We start from the raw sequence: 18,171 nt of genomic DNA on the forward strand, positions 1-18,171 counted from the left end.
TAGGTACGCTAGTGTTTACGAAATCGACATAATCACGGGCAAAAATATTATAAACTTCAGTGTAAATTAAACCTTATCATAACGCTGTAAAGTACATTTTCATGCCTATGAGTTTTCTGGTGCACGTGTCGATAGTATCACTTGCGTCCGGGTGACGTGCAGTTATTATTTATTCCGCGACGCCACTGCTGTTGTCACAGTTCCGGTAACAGGAACAGTTTGGCTAAGTTGCACCATCTTACTTTAACTTTGACAAACGTCAAAAATCTGTCAAGCTCCACACAAAAAAAAACACCGGTTATCGTTACAAGTTACCGTTCGAGTAAGTTGGTGCAACTGAGCCTTAGTAGGTATATTCCTTATGGAACGGCTATGGAACGGCTTGTTTCATTATTTAACATTGGTTTTGAGTGAAAAAAGCAACTTGACATTAGTAACGTTATTGAACAAAATTTTATTAATACACTGGATCGCAAAGAAAAGGCATCAATTAGTAAATTCTTAAAAATATCTTCAAAAGTTCCTGACCTAGCTTTATGAAATAAAGAGTGAATTAATTCAAGGTTTTTATTTTTAATCAATGTAAAATAAATAAAAATGCATAGTTTTTTCAGTATGTTTTGTTAAATAAAGGCCAGGGACTTTCAAAGATTTAAGATTTAGACCCTTTTTCTTTGCGATCCTAATGTCTACATTAATTAATTAAATGAATGCCCTCCATTGAATCCCGATCTTATCTTAGATGAGAGACACGTAAGCACCAACAGAAATAGTTTTTCATTATATTGTAGCTAAATAAAATTTAACACATTAAGGCTGGGTTGCACCATCTTACTTTAACTTTGACAAACGTCAAAAATCTGTCAAACTCCATACAAAAATACCCGTTATCGTTATAGTTACGGTCAAAGTTAGGTGGTGCAACTCAGCCTAAGTTTGTCGGACGTGTGACTTTTTAGAGTCTCCCAAAATCACGTATTTAAATTAAGAGCAACGACATGATAAATGGACGCCAGTAATAAATTGCAGTCTGGAGTCTGACCACCAGGGTTCAAACACTTTGACTATGAATAGGTACTTGGTAGGTGCTTGACTTTTCGCGTGTATTCGTTTGTGTGTAGAGACAAATTTGCATACATTTTACGCGTATAATATTTCTACACAACATCAGGATAATTCATGATTTTTGCAGTCAAAAGTGGTTTTAACCGGTTATGAGTTTTGACTGTAACATACAATTCATAGTTACATGGAAAGTAAAGTAAAATAGAGTTAAGTGGGAGATCGTTCTTTGTGACGCTACTTATGGCTTACTTCCAACTAGCTTTTGCCCGCAGCTTCACCTACGTGAAATTTAGTATCACAGATAGGCATAAATTATAGCCTATATTATGTTAATCTGGGTTACAAACAATAATACTGTAAAGTTTCAACGAAATCCGTTCAGTAGTTTTTGCGTGAAAGAGTAACAGACATCCAGACATCCAAACTTTCGCATTTATAATATTAGTAGGATAGTGGACTTTTAAAGAGTGAAATGATGATGATGGTGATGACTGGTTGTAACTACTGGAAGTTTGCTGTCAGACATTCAAAGAGTCTGAAAAAAGTATGATTTCTGTTTCAGAGGACTTGTCAGACAATGGGCTATGTCTAGTATTTAGTGTCAGACATCAGTAAGTTGAAAAATTAACAAAGATTGCTTATATTATGTACTATGCTTGAAGTTGTAATCAAGTCTGCTTCTGTTGTAAGATTTCCCGTTATTGGACGAAACTCAACAGATTTAACAGTCTATCTACTGGGAATATAATTTAGTACTAGGTACTGATAAAAGTTAGAGAATTTTGGTTAGGAACTATAGACTACATCCCTAGAGAAATGTAGATTAAGCCATAAACAAAAAGGTACTTTCTATACGGTTGGGCCGTAGACAAGGTAACGATGACATTCGTCTCCGTCAGTCAGGGTTGTATCCCGTAAAGTTAAAGGCATTAAAGTTGTATTATACAGTACATAATCCAAAAAAAACTTCATGTTAAATGTTGCCAAGACGAGCCGTATAGCTCGCACTTTGAAAAAGTTATCAGATCTCATGTAGAGCCAAGCTTCTAACTCTACAACTTGGTCAAAATATGTGGCATGGCCGTTTCGCTGTCATCAAATAGGTGTAAGGTTATCAATTTATGTAGTAATAAAACGGCCAAGCCATGTGGCTTGGCCGTTTATTATGTAATGATACTAAGTTAGCCATAGAGCTAACTCAAATTCCATCGCAACTTGAAAGCGATAATACATCTATTGTACGTAATACGCCCGCGCGAGGATTTATTCGCACTGTCCGTCCATTGAGGAGACCCGTATCTCAGCCTAACATAGTGAAGTAAATAGTGTCATTTCCAACCTAACAGAACATCATTTGCAAATCTGCTTTAGATTTGAATTATTGAGACCTTTCTAAGGTGTTTAGACTTCTGTTTCAGCAGAATTTCACTTAGCTATACAAAACCCAAGAGACATAGATAAATCAGTCGATTTGATAGGAATTTGGATACAATAAGCAATTAAATTGATATTGCTGTATTGTCTATTCCATTAGTATCGGTCGTCTTTGTCGTTGTGAATGAAGACGGTTGTCAAGTGGTTGGTGCCGTGAATTACTAATTACTTATTAGTTGAACTGATTTTTGACGCACGAACGATTTTGGCCTATTCAATGACATTGACAATTGAATAGTTTTGGAGAGTTCCGGAGGAAATTGTTTTTTGGTAACCTACAATTTGAAAAATTACACCTCAACTTGATAATAATTATGATAGGCATGTAGATGCAACTAAGTAGGTACTTGATCCATGGCGTAATTTGTGAAACCTAAAAATAATTAAAAATACATTATTTTGGAAATTATTCGATTCCCGCACAGTACAAACATTTGTATGCATGAACATATTTGTTTGTATTGGACTGGGTGTTTTCTATGTATAATAAGTATGTATTTACAAAAAAAAATATTTAAGTACCTACCTATGTTTATATCAATTTAGTGTAAAATGTCCAAGGATATTTATTTATTTATTTATTATTGACACCTTTGTAATATTACATCATCTCTTTCTATTCCTCACTTATAAAAAAATATTATATGTTCTGAATATCGTATATCGTATGTTCTGAACATGTGACATAATGTTAATTGTAAAATAATCATAGTAATCCGAAGCCGTAGTGCAGATAGTAATTGCGCTGTTCAAGCTGAAAGTCGGAGTATAAAGCGCTGATTGTGCTGCATTGTGCAACTGCGTGTACGCACAGTAAATGAACTCAGTAGATTCGCCGTCATTTAATTTTGATTGTTTCTTTTTTCACGTTCATATTCACACGGATTTGTCTTAGGCTGAGTTGCACCATCTTATTTTGACTTTAACAAACGACAAAAATCTGTCAAACTCCATACAAAAAGCACCGGTTATTGTGAAAGTTACGGTCGAAGTAAGTTGGTGCAACTCAGCCTTAATGTGATTAATGTCATAGAAATAGTAATACTGCCACTAGCATATTCGCCTCTTTAAACGGACCGATGAAACAGTTCTTAAATCGAAATATTTGACGTATTATGCTTAAAAATGGTAATAAAATGTATCTTGGATTGCGGTTTTTTATACTAAAAGGAATCCAACTAAAAATCCATTTTAAGTTCAGAACTTGTTGTTCTGAACTCAAAATTGATTTTTTTAGTTTAACATTTAGAAAGTAAATTCTGCATGCTGTTTATGATAACAAGATTTCACTAAATAATTAACTTTTAAAAAAAATAAAACCGACTTCAAATGCGTGAACACAAAAAAAACTAAAAATTAAAAAAAAAGTTCTACCCTGGGGGGCGAAATATTTTCTTCAAATTCGCATTAAACCACCCTTTTGATAATACCTATTCAACAAAAAAATAATCGTTCAAATTGGTTCATAATCGGCGGAGATATTGCGTATAAAAAAGTTCATCCCCAATTTTCCACCCTTGGGGGTGAAATATTTTCTTCAAATTCGCATGAAACCACCCTTTTGATTATACCTATTCAACAAAAAAATAATCGTTCAAATTGATTTATAATCGGCGGAGATATTGCGTATAAAAAAGTTCATCCCCAATTTTCCACCCTTGGGGGTTGTTTTTTCTATTATTAAATTTAAATGGGACCACCCTTGAGGTATTACCTATACGCCGAAAAAAGATTTGTTCAAATCGGTTCATAATTGGCGGAGTTATCGCGTAACAAACATAGAAAAAAAAAAAACATACGGGTCGAATTGAGAACCTCCTCCTTTTTTGAAGTCGGTTGAAAAGTAACCTTTTTACATGAGTAAAATCTCATTTGGAGTTGTGGTTTTACAATGAATAAGTTTTTGCCCTAACTGTAGGTATGATTGTCAGACACGAACCCATTAACATCATGAATCATGTCATACACTATTTATGGATTGGTCCTACCGAATACCTTTCCCATTGTACACGTTCAGCCTTGGAGCACAACTTGGAGGTTCGGTGAACTGAGAAAGGTTTCTGTTGCAATTCGGCATGAAGTGTCACGTTGGGGTACACGTTCATATTTACGTATTACCAATTACGACTATTTTTTGGTATGGCAAAAGAATAAACAAGTCTTTTCGGCATGGCAAAAGAAAAAAGAAATTATTTAGGTAGGTACATACTTTGCAATAAATAAGGTGGATTTTCCCTGTTTATAATGGTCATGTATGATTTGGCAACTTTGTTTATACCTAAGATAATCCGTACTCATACCTTCACAGCGGTCAATATATTCTGCTATATGAGGCTGCAACACAGTGCAACATTAGAAGTAAAAAGTAAAAGTAAAAAGTAATAAAAGTTTATTTAACAAATTTAACATTTACATTGCATTGTACATACATTTCCTTACATAAAGACCCGTTTAATGCTAAAGTTGTACATAAGTACGCTTCATTTCATAAAGTAAGTAAGTATTGCTTCAAAAAGTGCAGCCACATTCTACTAATGTCTATAAATGTAAACGTACGTGAGTGAGAGTGGATTAATGGAAGTTTTACTCTTTCACGTTGAAAACACTGCACTGATTTTGATAAAATTTAGTATAGAGATAATTTGAGACCCATGTTGAATGGAAACCATGAAATATATAGTTTTTTGAAAGGGTGATACAGTCTTTCGGTGATAAACTGATATTCAAGATGGCGAGGCCGCGAAAAAGGTTTTAAGGCGATTACATGGCCGAACGACCTTGAGCATTAGAGCGAGACAACGCGCCTCCCACCGCGCGCCCGCGCTTCTGCCCGATATCAAAGAGCGCTCAGAATACAGATGCGAAGCGCTGCCAATTCTAACATAACTGCCTACGGGAATGTCGACTCGATTTTAATTTACGCAGATCGAAAAGAATTGCGATGCTTATTTTGTGTTTCAAAACAGAATTAAAAAAAACATATTTTACAGAATAATAATAATTCTCGTCAGCATAATTTTCAAACTGAAACAAAATTGAAATATAATGATTATATTTCAATTAGTACATCATTATACTTCAATAAATACCTTAACTGTATGAAAAATAAACAGTTATTTCCTCCTGTAAAGTTTGCTCAAAGGGACATAAGCAGTTTGAAAGTTAGGCTGACGATATTCGTGTGTCTTAGTGGGCTTCTAAACAGTTTTTAAGTGTGTTTATGAGTACCTACCTAAATGTAAATGTCTGTCTGAGCAGGTATTAAAATATTGTATTTAAATTATTTTAAAATGTTTATATTAATGCCTATACTTATTTAAAATGACGTACTCAGATCACTAATTCAGCCGCCGAACTACTATGAGTATACCGAGTGTACCATCTGCGCTATAAATTCTTTATAGAAAAACAAAGGAGCGGAGCGGGCCGACATGCGACACAGCCTCCCCGTGCGAACGCTAGTGAAAGACTGAGCTCCCGCTATCGCGCGGCCCGCGCGTGGTAATTACAGGGTATTTTGAATGTATGACACGTAATACATGATTTTTGAAAAAAAATGAACAACAATTTTTTAGACCATAAAATTTTCTATCATTTGGTGAAAGAATCATTAAAATCGCTTCAGCAGTTTAGGAGTAGTAGGAAATTTCTTTGGTGAAATTAGAAGAAAGTTAAGATTTTTTTTTGTCAAAACTAATAGTTGTAACGAAAAAAACGAACAACAATTTTTTAGTTTAAGATATTATACATCTCACACATATTTTTTTTTCTTGTTTGGATCATCCATTTAGGAGGAGTAGGGATTCAAAGAGAGGTCTATTTTGCAGTTTTGCCTCACCTATCGCCTTAATGCAATAAAAATATTGCTTGTTTCGAAGAGATATTTTTTTACTGTCAAAATACATAATATTGCAGCCATATAACCATGTGTGGTAAGTATAACCGAGCTTTAGTTGGCAAAAGATTAAAAATGATTATTTAAGATCTTTATTATGTACCAACATGATGCAATAAAGATATTGTCTATTGACTAAAGTGCAGCCACGTAGCAACTGCTCGTAAATATACCCCGTTTTATTAATTTGGTTTTACTGGCTGGCATCACGTGCACAAATATACTAATCTTCCTCCTAAAACATAAAGATGAATTAGTATTGTTCGTTTGCCTCCATAAAACTCGAAATTTTTGAGAATGATTAGGGAAGGTTTATACGGTAAAAAAACAAACAAATACTGTAAAAGAAAAAAAAATGTTGAAATAGTATTAAATAAAATATGGAAGTAACATAAGGGTTAAACCTATCAGTAGATGAGAGAAACCTTTGCTAATTTGAACTAATGACGGCTGATCGTCATCGAGTACTTATCATTAACCGTCTATTATCAATCGACACACACACCGGCTAATCACGTGGTACTTACATTCATTCACTTTTTAAAATAGAAATTAGTAGATAATAGGTATTTTCTACTAATTAGTATTGTAACATGTGCAATTAACGTAATGATTCACTAGACCGTTATATGTAGACAAAGCAGGCTGGATAACTAAATGGCCGATTTAATTCATGTTTAAATAACGTTTTAAAAATAAATAGATCTTTTTGCAAATTACCTTATTAGATAAGTTTTGCGTGCTTACATTTATTTATTACGTGTCCCTGGTACCCTCTAGACCTCATGAGCCGATATAATAGTCTCACTTGGCTTATGTCCGTTTTCACCATCAACCTCTAATTTTTAAGTGACCCCTATGGTAACAAATAACAGGAATTTTGTTTTTAAAGGGTTACCTTAAAAATGAGGGATTGATGGTGAAAACGGGCATTAATCGAACAGGCTGATTAACTTGCCTTCCTAAGATCTAAATGATTAACAAATGAACCTGTTAATAGGTATTTTTAAAAGATTTCTAAAAATAGGATATTAAGTTATTTTTAGCCACAGAAGCTAGTTTCCAAAGCCCTTGATCGATGACTTTCCTCGTAAAGATCTTCGTCTGACATTTAGAGCAGGATTCAAAGAATCCGGCCTGATTAATCAACTTATTAGTAAAGCAAACCGACCAAAAGTGAGTCAGACCTGATGGGTTCCGTATCTTAAAATATTGAAAACCATTTTTTTATTTAATATGATACTTTCGTAAATCGAAAATAACAAAAACGCGCAATTCATACATTTCGTAAACAAAAATCGCACAATCCATATTTGGATTAATTAATATTTGAAACTATCATATTAAATAAAATAAACATTATTTGAAAATTTTACCATGAGATCTCATTTTTTCATGATACCTTACTGCTGACATGACTACTTATTTTGATATTTTTTTTTTGATCTTTCATAGCATTGCATGGCGTTTGGTGTCAACCTTTAGGTCCACTGCTGGACAAAGTCCTTCCCTAAGGATGTCCGCCATATAGCCCTGTGGGTACGGAACCCTAAAAACTACTTCTATGTATTGTTTTTTTTACCGCCACAGCAAAACATTTTCACATTACACGTGGACAAGCTCACCTTGGTCTCGAGGCTGCTCTGTGGGTGACTTATTTACCAAGTCGCTAAAATTAGTCAACCTGTTTGTTATTTGTACAAATAACTAAGATAAACAACATCCCCCAAGTGACATTGAATAGGAAAACGGATAAAAATTGACTGAATGGACTCCTCCATTACTTATTCCCGCTTTTGGGTTTCGGTATGTTGGAAATTCTAAAGGAACCAACAAAGCTCACCGTGTGTGTAAGTCTCTCAGTTCAATAGTACAGACGACAAACGACGGCACATCAAGCTAGTTACTGCGGTATTTTAAGTATTTAGTTGTAATAGTACTCAATTTAAAATGTAAAAAATGGGCTATAAAAAGTCATTAATAAGCACTATTCATAATAATAGTCATCACTCATAAATGTCAACTGTAAAGTCATCGTTAAACATTAAATAGTTTTTCCACAAATTTAGTCGTTTGCGCACAAATAATCCAATTTGAATTTGAATTCGCGGCTAAAAGGTGTTCAACTGTATTCACACTAGCAATCGAGTTAATTGGCAATGTTCAGATGAACCTTGTCACACATTCCGCATCACGTAATGATTTCCCGTCATTTTCATGCACGTCAATTTAATAGATAATACCTTTTTTAAAGGCAATCGAATCAAGCAGTTCAGAACCTTAAGACAAAACAGTTGTATAATTCGGTAAATAATATTAATGACATCGATTCAATCGGCTTCACTCCATCGATCAGTTATTTATTAGTTACTAGAATGATTCTGAATCACATACTAGGTACTTAGATAGTTTTTCATAAATTGGATTCGATTCGACCTTTTGTCGAAGGCCATAGTTTTGAATAATCAGCAAGTCGCGTGAAGTGCGAAAGGTGATTTTCACTCGGAAAAAAGTGTAATAAGGAATGCTTTGTTTTATCTGTTTCAATAGTATTTGTATGCCACAAGAATCATGGGGAAACCGAGAAGCACCCATTTGTTTTTAAATAACAAACAAAGCAATAGTAAGGATAAACAGCATAAGTATATACTTTTTTGGATGCTCTTTAAGTAGTTTTAATATCATCTAAGTTAATAAAGTCATGTTACAAATAAATAAACAATTTTATGGGACATTTTTCCGAACAACTCGTACAATTTCAATATTCTGTAACATATAAATATCCAACCTAAATAAAGATCAGTAGTCGATACTTAATGGAATGTCATATTGAAGTATGCCACGTGAAGATGTATATTTTTTTAACTATCTTTAATCTGAAAATCGATAACAAGACGATTCGCTTTCTACCTTGGAAAGTGTCAAATATCCAATCACCTATTTATCTCAATTGACAACCAATTTTCAAATGAAAAACGTGACCATTCATTTGTAGGTAATTCACGTGTAAAGATATTTATGGAATTGAAAGGTTATAACTGAAATTTGTAAGAGTGAAAAGTAGGTACCGAATTTCATATTTTATCTTTTATAAATAAGATGTAATGTAAGTCACTGATTGTATTGCGTTGGGATCGACCCCGCGATCTGGCATACCTACTAGTCCATAACGAAAACCATCAGTCCCATTTACCGTTTTATTTAAGGCAAGTGCTGTAAAAAACCTATAACCTAAATTCTCTAACAGCTTCTTCCAGTATACAAGTTTATCGAGCCCATCACCTACAATCTACATCGTTATTTTCAACAGGATCGTTATAATGGATGTCCAGGCACTTTACGTCCTTTCATAGGGAGATCCAATAGCTCGGGCGAGTGAGTAATAAGGGAGAGTCCGGCAATTTGGACCAGTTTTTTTCAATCCCAATTTACACATAGTTTTCTTTTGTTTTTGCTAATGTTCATGGTATATACTAAAAGATAAATTATTCAACTTACTATTTCATAGGTATTAATCAACATACTTGTTGTATATTTAGCACAAATCAACAAAATACGAGTTCAGAGCTTCGGTCCAATTTAGCCAACCGGTTCGATAATTTGTACCACATGGTTACTAAATTGGATTTCAATAAATTTCAAGCCTTTAAAAAAACTATGGCAAAATATTATACGATACATTCTTAACAAATTAGGTAACGAAAAGGAGCAGTAGTTAATAACATAGACAATCGATATTGTTTTACACGTTATCACGATTTTGAGTACAAGTTTTGTAATTCCAATTATCGTAACGCACACTTCTACCTAATCTACTTTGCCAGTCTTTTGCTTTCTTTTATTGTTAGTCAAACATAACTACGCTATTATAACTTCAAAATATGATTAACTAAAAAAAAATTCAAAATCCTTTGGTAAAGTTCCATACAACTTGATGTGGTACAATTTAGCCGACTAGGTGATAGTGCTTTTAAAAAATCGGTAAAATATATATAGCTTATAAATATCGAAAAATGTTTCAAATAATTGTAATCCACACTAATTTACGCTTCTAAATAATATATTAGAAACATCCTGTGATTAAATTTAACAAAATTACAAACTAAACATGCATTGTCAAAAGTTGCTTGAAAACAATGAAAAAATAATTTTCAAAATAAAACACACGTGTTCGTAGTCGCGGCAAAAACCAATTGGCCGATATTAATTGAATTTAGTTGTGTATCGCTAAGTGTTGCAATTACAGACATTCAATAAATACTTTACGAAATATAAGGGTGGTACAATTTACCCGGCGGTACAATATACCAAACTCTCCCCTATCTGCCATCGATATCAAAGGTATATGCCGTCGATATCTCGGATGGATCGTTAAATCCGTCGAGGGCTGCCCAGGTTAGTACTTCAAGTAATAACACCTAGAGTGACAGAATAAGTGCCTTTTCACACGTTCCGGTTGCCGGCTATCCGGCGCCGGGTACCCGGTCGTGAATGTATGGGCATGCCGGATTAATTACGCCGGAACATGTGAAAGCTACGTACCATGCCCATACACTTCACCACCGGGTACCCGGCGCCGGATAGCCGGCAACCGGAACGTGTGAAAGGTTGCCGGCTATCCGGCGCCGGGTACCCGGTCGTGAATGTATGGGCATGCCGGATTAATTACGCCGGAACATGTGAAAGCTACGTACCATGCCCATACACTTCACCACCGGGTACCCGGCGCCGGATAGCCGGCAACCGGAACGTGTGAAAAGGCACTTAAGCTTTACATTTCATAAAACATTATGGAAGATATTCCAAATAATTATGAGCGAATGTTTGCTGCCGTAGAGCTAGCCACGTACTTACTAACTACCTAGTAACATAAGAAAATAATAAATGAGAAAACTAAATACAATACTTATTGTGTCTTAAGTATTGTATTTATTTAGTTAGCTCATTATTTACCTAATTTCAGATTTCTGTAGTTTCTACATTCAATAGTTATAAGAATGTTATCTGAGTTATAAGTAAGTATTATTATGTAGTAGGCTTGTAGCAACGTAGTCAAAAATATAATTACTTAAAAACATTCGCAGAATTTGTTTGACTCAAAGCTAAGTAATAAATTGCTCCACCTTTGGAATCCACTTTAATCTTGATCTCTTTTGTTAGGTCTACATTTAGCCTCTTTATACCTAGTTTTACCATTAATTTATTAATTATTTATTTATTAATCACCTACTAGACACCGAGTATATTTATAAACAAACACACATATCCGCGACAAGAAGCTTTTTAGCTATTCAATACTGAACGGTAAGATAGACAGTTCCTCTGTTATTGAGAATTCACCTCAGAGTGAAGCTCGCTTATACCTTCGGCCTAATTATCACTATCCATCAGGTGAGATACAGGCCAAGAGCTTCCTCATTGTGGATATAAAAAAAAACTTATGTCTAACACCTTGAAGAATTGGCAGAACTAATCTACGAAAAATTAAGATTTAACGACGGTTCTGAATTCGCAACGGTCACGACATTCCGGGTCCATACTTGCTGCAGGCAAAATTGATTTCAACCATTCAGTAAAAATCTGCATTATTTATTTTTTCTATGACAGATTACATCACCCAATTTTTTTATGCAGAACAAGGCAGTATTTTGGCCGTAATCGCCAATATCTGATATTAAGTGAGATGCAGTGAGGGTGAACTGTACGTGCATATTTAGGTGCTCAGTGTAAATGGAAAGCATTCAGGAGTGGACGTCCTATGGCTGAGATAATGATGATGATGCTGAACGCTGAAGTAAATGTCTATTTATTATCACCTTAAAGAAGCTTATCAAACATATAAGCTTACGTCATAATATTGGATATTTGTTATCCCGGAAATCTAGTTTCCATTCCCAAATGGAAAGATCAATTGGGTCACTTGTTTCCTTGTAACCATAATCTTATATTTTTTACTTTGAGGGCTCAAACACAAAGTAACAGGATATTTTGAGGAAAACCAATTGCAATTCAACACGGTGTCTTTACGAGGTTGTACACCCAAGATCAGAACAAGTTGATCGTATTGCAAAAGGTCAATGTGACGTAATTTAAGAATCGTTGGGTAGTCAGTTTTTTTCACACGAAAAGAAGTATAAGATGAATCTTTTCATTTTGGAAACTAAAGAGCCCAGTATACAACAAAATGTACTGAAAGCACCAATGCCCATACTTGGTCATAACAATAGTTTATGTATAGAAAGGCAATCTTTGTCGTGCGTGCCCATAATGCCCCTTATAAATAAGGAGATTGCCCTAAACCCATAACCGACCGCTGTCGGCCACGGGTCTTCCTGGGGTTTGTATCTTGTAAATAAATAACTTAATCATTGGAAGCATTCCAAGTTGTTCATGTTTCTATATTAAATAGCTCTATTTTGAATTAATGTATCGCTGTTGTGTCACCTGAATTTGTTTAGCTAAGAAAAAATAATGAGAGAGAGATAGACATGGCTACTCTTTCATTTACAATATGAATGCCGTGTGAACGGGCCTTTTTGACAAAGCGGGTCGCTACTGTGTCGCTACTCACTACGAAATGCACTTTGATGGGCCTTGTACTGATCGGGCTTATTGGAATGTCCTCCATACTGCATTTGCCCGTATGTGGTATCCAGTCAACAGCCTTTTTTACCAAAAAATAAAAACAGACAACTTTTCCCTATCTCAATTTTGTGGCAAAGCGTTCTCCTTCTTCTTCCTCGGTCCCTCACTGATGAGGATCGCGACCACAGATAGTGTTCCTCCACAGACTGCGGTCATAAGCTGTGTGGCAAAGCATTATTCAGTCCCAAAAGTGTAAACACACAGGTCACACGTTAAGCACATTGTTCGTTCATGGCGAGGTATATTCTGAAATGAGATCATTGGCTGAGGTCTTATTCTTCGTAATACCTAAGACTAAACCGGTTTTATACAGCCAGATCATAAAAATACTTAATAAAAAACTCCTTAACATCGTAAATGGTACACATAAAAATCAACAAACTCCGTTATCGGATCCACCATCCGAAACCGGGAAATCTGCTAACTTCACTCGACGAAGACGACCTTTAAAACTGCATTTTATATGCACATGGTACCATCCAGCCTTGTAAACCTGGGTGCCAGGTACATAGCTAATTGGATGACTCACCAAAGTACGGTTAGCACAGCAATCACTGAGAAAAAATCAAGGTAACATAACTGTGAGTCACCACAAGGCCTGAATTCTTGTCTGTGCACTGACTAATAATTTGGAATCTATTTTGGTGTGAGTAATAGCTCAGAATACATACATAATAATTTGGCGTAATAGCAGGCCTGTTCATCTCCGCGAGTTTAAATCGAAAACAAAACACGCACGATGGCCCACCTACAGGATACTATTCGACAAGGCCTCACATACGAGCGAACATTGACTCACGCACGCGTATTCTTGTGTAGGTATGACGGAAGAAAATAAAGAAATGTGCAGTATTTAACTGCCTAAATAATAATAAATACACAGAATGTATTTTTTTAAGTTGCCTCAAGACACTGAGAAGTAAATATGTAGTTAATATTATTCATGATAATTCATGCTAAATCATGTATTTCCTCCGCCATTTTCCGCAGTTTGGCACCTCACGTCACATCATTTTACCGAAGTCAGCCCTATAGCTTCGGCGCAGTGCCGATCACTGACGTTTGTCAACAAAATGGTGCTTGACTCTTGAGACAGGCTAAAGTACATACATACATTTTTTTAAATACCTTCGCGAAATAAAACTTCTGTACGTAGTACTTATTATTATTCTGTGGTAATAGTGCCAAGAAGGAGATATTTACGTACACGGAGTAATTGTAATTTTCGTAACAGGTATAAAACAGTTTATTCACTTATGCAGTGCTTATTGTGCAATATGCTTATACAAAATTGAAAATGAATTATAGATAAAGTATGTACATAATTTGATTGAGGAAAACTTTGCATACTTCAGGAAGTTCAAAATATCGTTTTATATCCTATAACAACATTGTCATTTGTATCAGCAGCATGTTAAAGTAAAACAAAACTTGGGGTCATTTGTTGTCCGTTCGTATTACAACACTACAAAAAAAAAACACACTTATATGACACACCAACGTAATATTATGTTTTTTACAGATTTGATACTATGGAAAAGTATAAAACAAGTAAAGCTCTTAAGTAAAGTCACGTTCCCACCTTGTTGTAAAAGGATGTTATGACATGACAGAAGCACGTAGTAAAATAGTACTAAGATTTAGGGAATGACCTAAGTTTGTTACTGCTTACATTAGGGTCTAACAGAAACTACACTGTTATTACTTAGTACAGTTTTCGGGGTAATGGAAAGTGCTGACAAAAGTAATAAAGATAAAAGTAGTATTAAGCCGATAGGCGGTTTTGCTGACCGTAATATATTTGGGACAATTGTGCAAGCAGAGTTTGCTTAAGCAAGCGTTACAGAATATTTGGTGTTATCACTGATTGCTATCGATCGTTTAACGCCTTTATTTACTTAACAGCTTAATGTGTAATTTGACTAATTAAAACCACTATTACCTTGTAGTAAGGTTCAATATTACCTGTAGACCTGAAAATGTTTTACGATAAGGTATGCTTTTCTCACGTAAGAACTGAAGGCATTCAGGATGGAACGCGGCAGCATGGTACTGAATACAAAAAATCGACGGCCGATGGACGTACGATTTAATCGAGGCTGAGAAGAGTTAATTAGATTTAAAAAAATATAACGATTTCCACCGAAATCCCGTGGTTCTCCATAGCAAAGGAAGATACAAGAAGTTTTGAACTTCCATCATAAAGAGTAACTATTTATGCATCTTTCAGTCGAGTTGAAGTAGAATGACCTTATTGAAATACTAAAAAGACTTTGTTTTTAATTAATTACCAAAAATATGTTTACATTTCTGAATAAATAAAGCATGCATTTGCATACAGTTTATATTAAAATGGCTTTAATTAACAATTATCTCTTTGGAAGGTATGCATCCTCCATAGTCCTCCGTTTTGGATAGTCCCGTTTTATGCATTTTGACAAAAAAAGATATGTATTTACTTTTTACAATTATAAAGATAACATTTAAAGTTATGTCACTTGGTCTTATTGCATTGCTAATAATATATCAGTGCATTAATAATACATATTTGCAAAACTTTCGGTCTAAGATCTTGTTTTGTTTTTTTAAGACTTAAGGCAGACAATAAGAATTATAATCTTTGGACAAAAGCGACAAGCGACATTCTGTTTCTTTTTTTCTGTTCTTTTTCTTACTATAGTAAATATTTGCTTGGCAATTTACATATTTGCATTGTTGTGAGGCAAAGACAAGTGAGTATTACGATAGGTCAAGGTAAAATCTACATTGTTCAACTTCGCATATTTAGATTTCAGAGATGAGATTCAATGCCGAAATATTAAAGGTGTATCTATCTTTATTTCCAGTAAATGTGTTTTTCATTTTACAGTCTATTGGAGGATAATAATATAGCTCCTAATTAAAAGGTATTAATTTCATACTTTGTTAAAAGTTAAAAATATAACAATATTAAGAATAACGCATACATGCACGTTCATGTATGCTTTTCATTAGAATTAATTAGACCTCAAAGAACTGCTTTAATTACGGGCACAGAGAAATTCCATGAGAAAAAATTATAATATATTATTATGTGAAAATATTCCTCAGATATTAATTAGTATAATTAGTCTACTTTGATTCCAAAGCAATAAACTATTAAAAATCACACGGCTTAACGAGCTAGAGGACACGTGTAGTGCGCAACAATCGTTTGTTGACAAACATTACTAAAAAAACATCAATTCAGAATACTTACGATGTTCGTGAATAATTCAAAAGTTTGTTTACACTGTGAGGCAATATGCCTCGGAGTACCGCCACTGAGCCCTTCCTACCGCCACATCACTTTCGAACCGTTGCGTAAACTGTCAGTCGCGGGTGCAACACGCGTGCGTCGGTTCCGACGGCCAGCACAACACTGCTGGGCTTGCGAAAGAAACACTGCGCGCACGCAGCACGCCAGTCAAGAATGACCCTTGCATTTTCACAGAAGCAAGCAATTTGGCTTGTTGGCGTCATAGTCAACTTGAATGGTAAGTCATCTTCTTGCTAACGCTTGATTTTTATCTTGGTTTACCTACTTACACATACACGTATCATCAACTTAGTAAATCATGCTCAAATATATTTCGTACAATAATTAACAAAATATAATTAAACTATATGATAAACTGACTTAAAATAAGCATGCAAATTGATAATAAATTATATTAATTATAAAACTATTTTAAATCAAAGACTGAACAAAAGTGAAATGGTTATTAGTTATTTTTATATCGGTAATTTTACTTTATATCGAACATTTCATCTTTATATCGAAATTTTTAAGTTGTTGACTCGTACTCTGTTTGGTAATTAGGTACTTTAGTAAGATGAATTATTCCTTTACTGATTTGTAGAAAATATAACTTACTGTTTTCTTTGACTATGCCAATAATTTGACTTCACTGTGCGCTTCAGAGCTCAAGCCGAATGGTCCATATCATTCCATACGGCCCGCGGGTCATTAAAGGTAATTATCAGCGTGTACGAGCGGTGTTTCGACAGTCTGTCCAGGGTTTGATGGCTCTCCGATACAATATAAAGAGGTATAAGGGTGTTGTAAAGAGGAAACTAATGAGCAACTTGATCTAGATAATTAAATTCCGATAAATAACCGTATAATGGCTCGGTTATGCAGTTCCCTAGTAAAGTACCAATTAAAGCATTTCGTTTGCAAGATAAAAGATAATTTGCAATAAGTATTACAATCAGGTTAGTAATCTGACAGCAAAAACAATTCCTTATTAGTGTTTGATTGACGGAATAATTGGCCATTATGTAAATGTACTTATAAAATTCATTGTTTAACAGGAAATTGAACTATCGGTTAAATAAGTTAGTTTGATCAACTGACATGAGTTACAGCTGTGTACATTTTGTTCTCTATTAACTAAATATCATGTTTGTCTTTACACTGCCGTTCCCTTTTTATTTACATAAATGACCTGTCATGTTAAAGTAGGTATTATTGTTTAGTTACTTCATTAACCTTAACAATAGTTTATATGAATTATCAATGAAATGAGAACCTGCAATTAAAAATTCGTAGTTCATTCAATACCAAAAATATTTTTGTGACAACATTTAAGTATATGCTTAATCTTGCTACCATTAGATAAGGAAAAATAAATATTTCCTTGAATACCGTAACATGTACGAGTACCAACGGCCAACGCATCGCGGCATCGAACTTGAAATTTTTGGTTAAACTAAATAACATGGTTTATTTTAATGACCGTCCCCTTTTGTCCATTACACGACTAGCCGACTAGTTAAATGACAGTTTTTTCCAAACAAAACAAAAGTATTGAGATCTCTCGACACCATTTTAAAATCACTGTTCCAACACTCGAGGAGAAAATGTGGAGCAAGGGTACTCTTTAATGATGTACGAGTAGGTAGGTACGACAATTATTCTCAAAATGGTGACAAGTATTGACTAAATGCCGTTTGTGGTTAACATGGTATTTCAACATGCCTGAAGCGGTTTTTCCAGCTAGGGCATGTTGTTATTAAAGGCTGGGAACATACAACCAAAAATCGATGCCATCGGCATATTTCCCGTAGTTTCCCATACATTTTAATACTATCTTTCCGCCCGCGGCTTC

The 18,171-nt window shown here is 34.6% G+C and overlaps 1 protein-coding gene across 1 annotated transcript in view; it reads right to left on the minus strand.

Annotated features, from left to right (window-relative positions):
- Positions 1 to 16,483, minus strand: part of LOC114364476 (proton-coupled amino acid transporter-like protein pathetic) — a 55,561-nt gene extending 39,078 nt beyond the window's left edge. The window contains exon 1 of the mRNA XM_028320647.1: positions 16,278 to 16,483. The gene's annotated coding sequence lies outside the window, so the exon portion shown is untranslated. The remainder of the gene's footprint in view (positions 1 to 16,277) is intronic.
- Between the last annotated feature and the right edge of the window lie 1,688 nt (positions 16,484 to 18,171).

Source organism: Ostrinia furnacalis, unplaced genomic scaffold (genome assembly GCF_004193835.3).
Source record: "Ostrinia furnacalis isolate ACB-3 unplaced genomic scaffold, ASM419383v2 OfSCF7437, whole genome shotgun sequence".
Classification (NCBI taxonomy): Eukaryota; Metazoa; Arthropoda; class Insecta; order Lepidoptera; family Crambidae; genus Ostrinia; species Ostrinia furnacalis.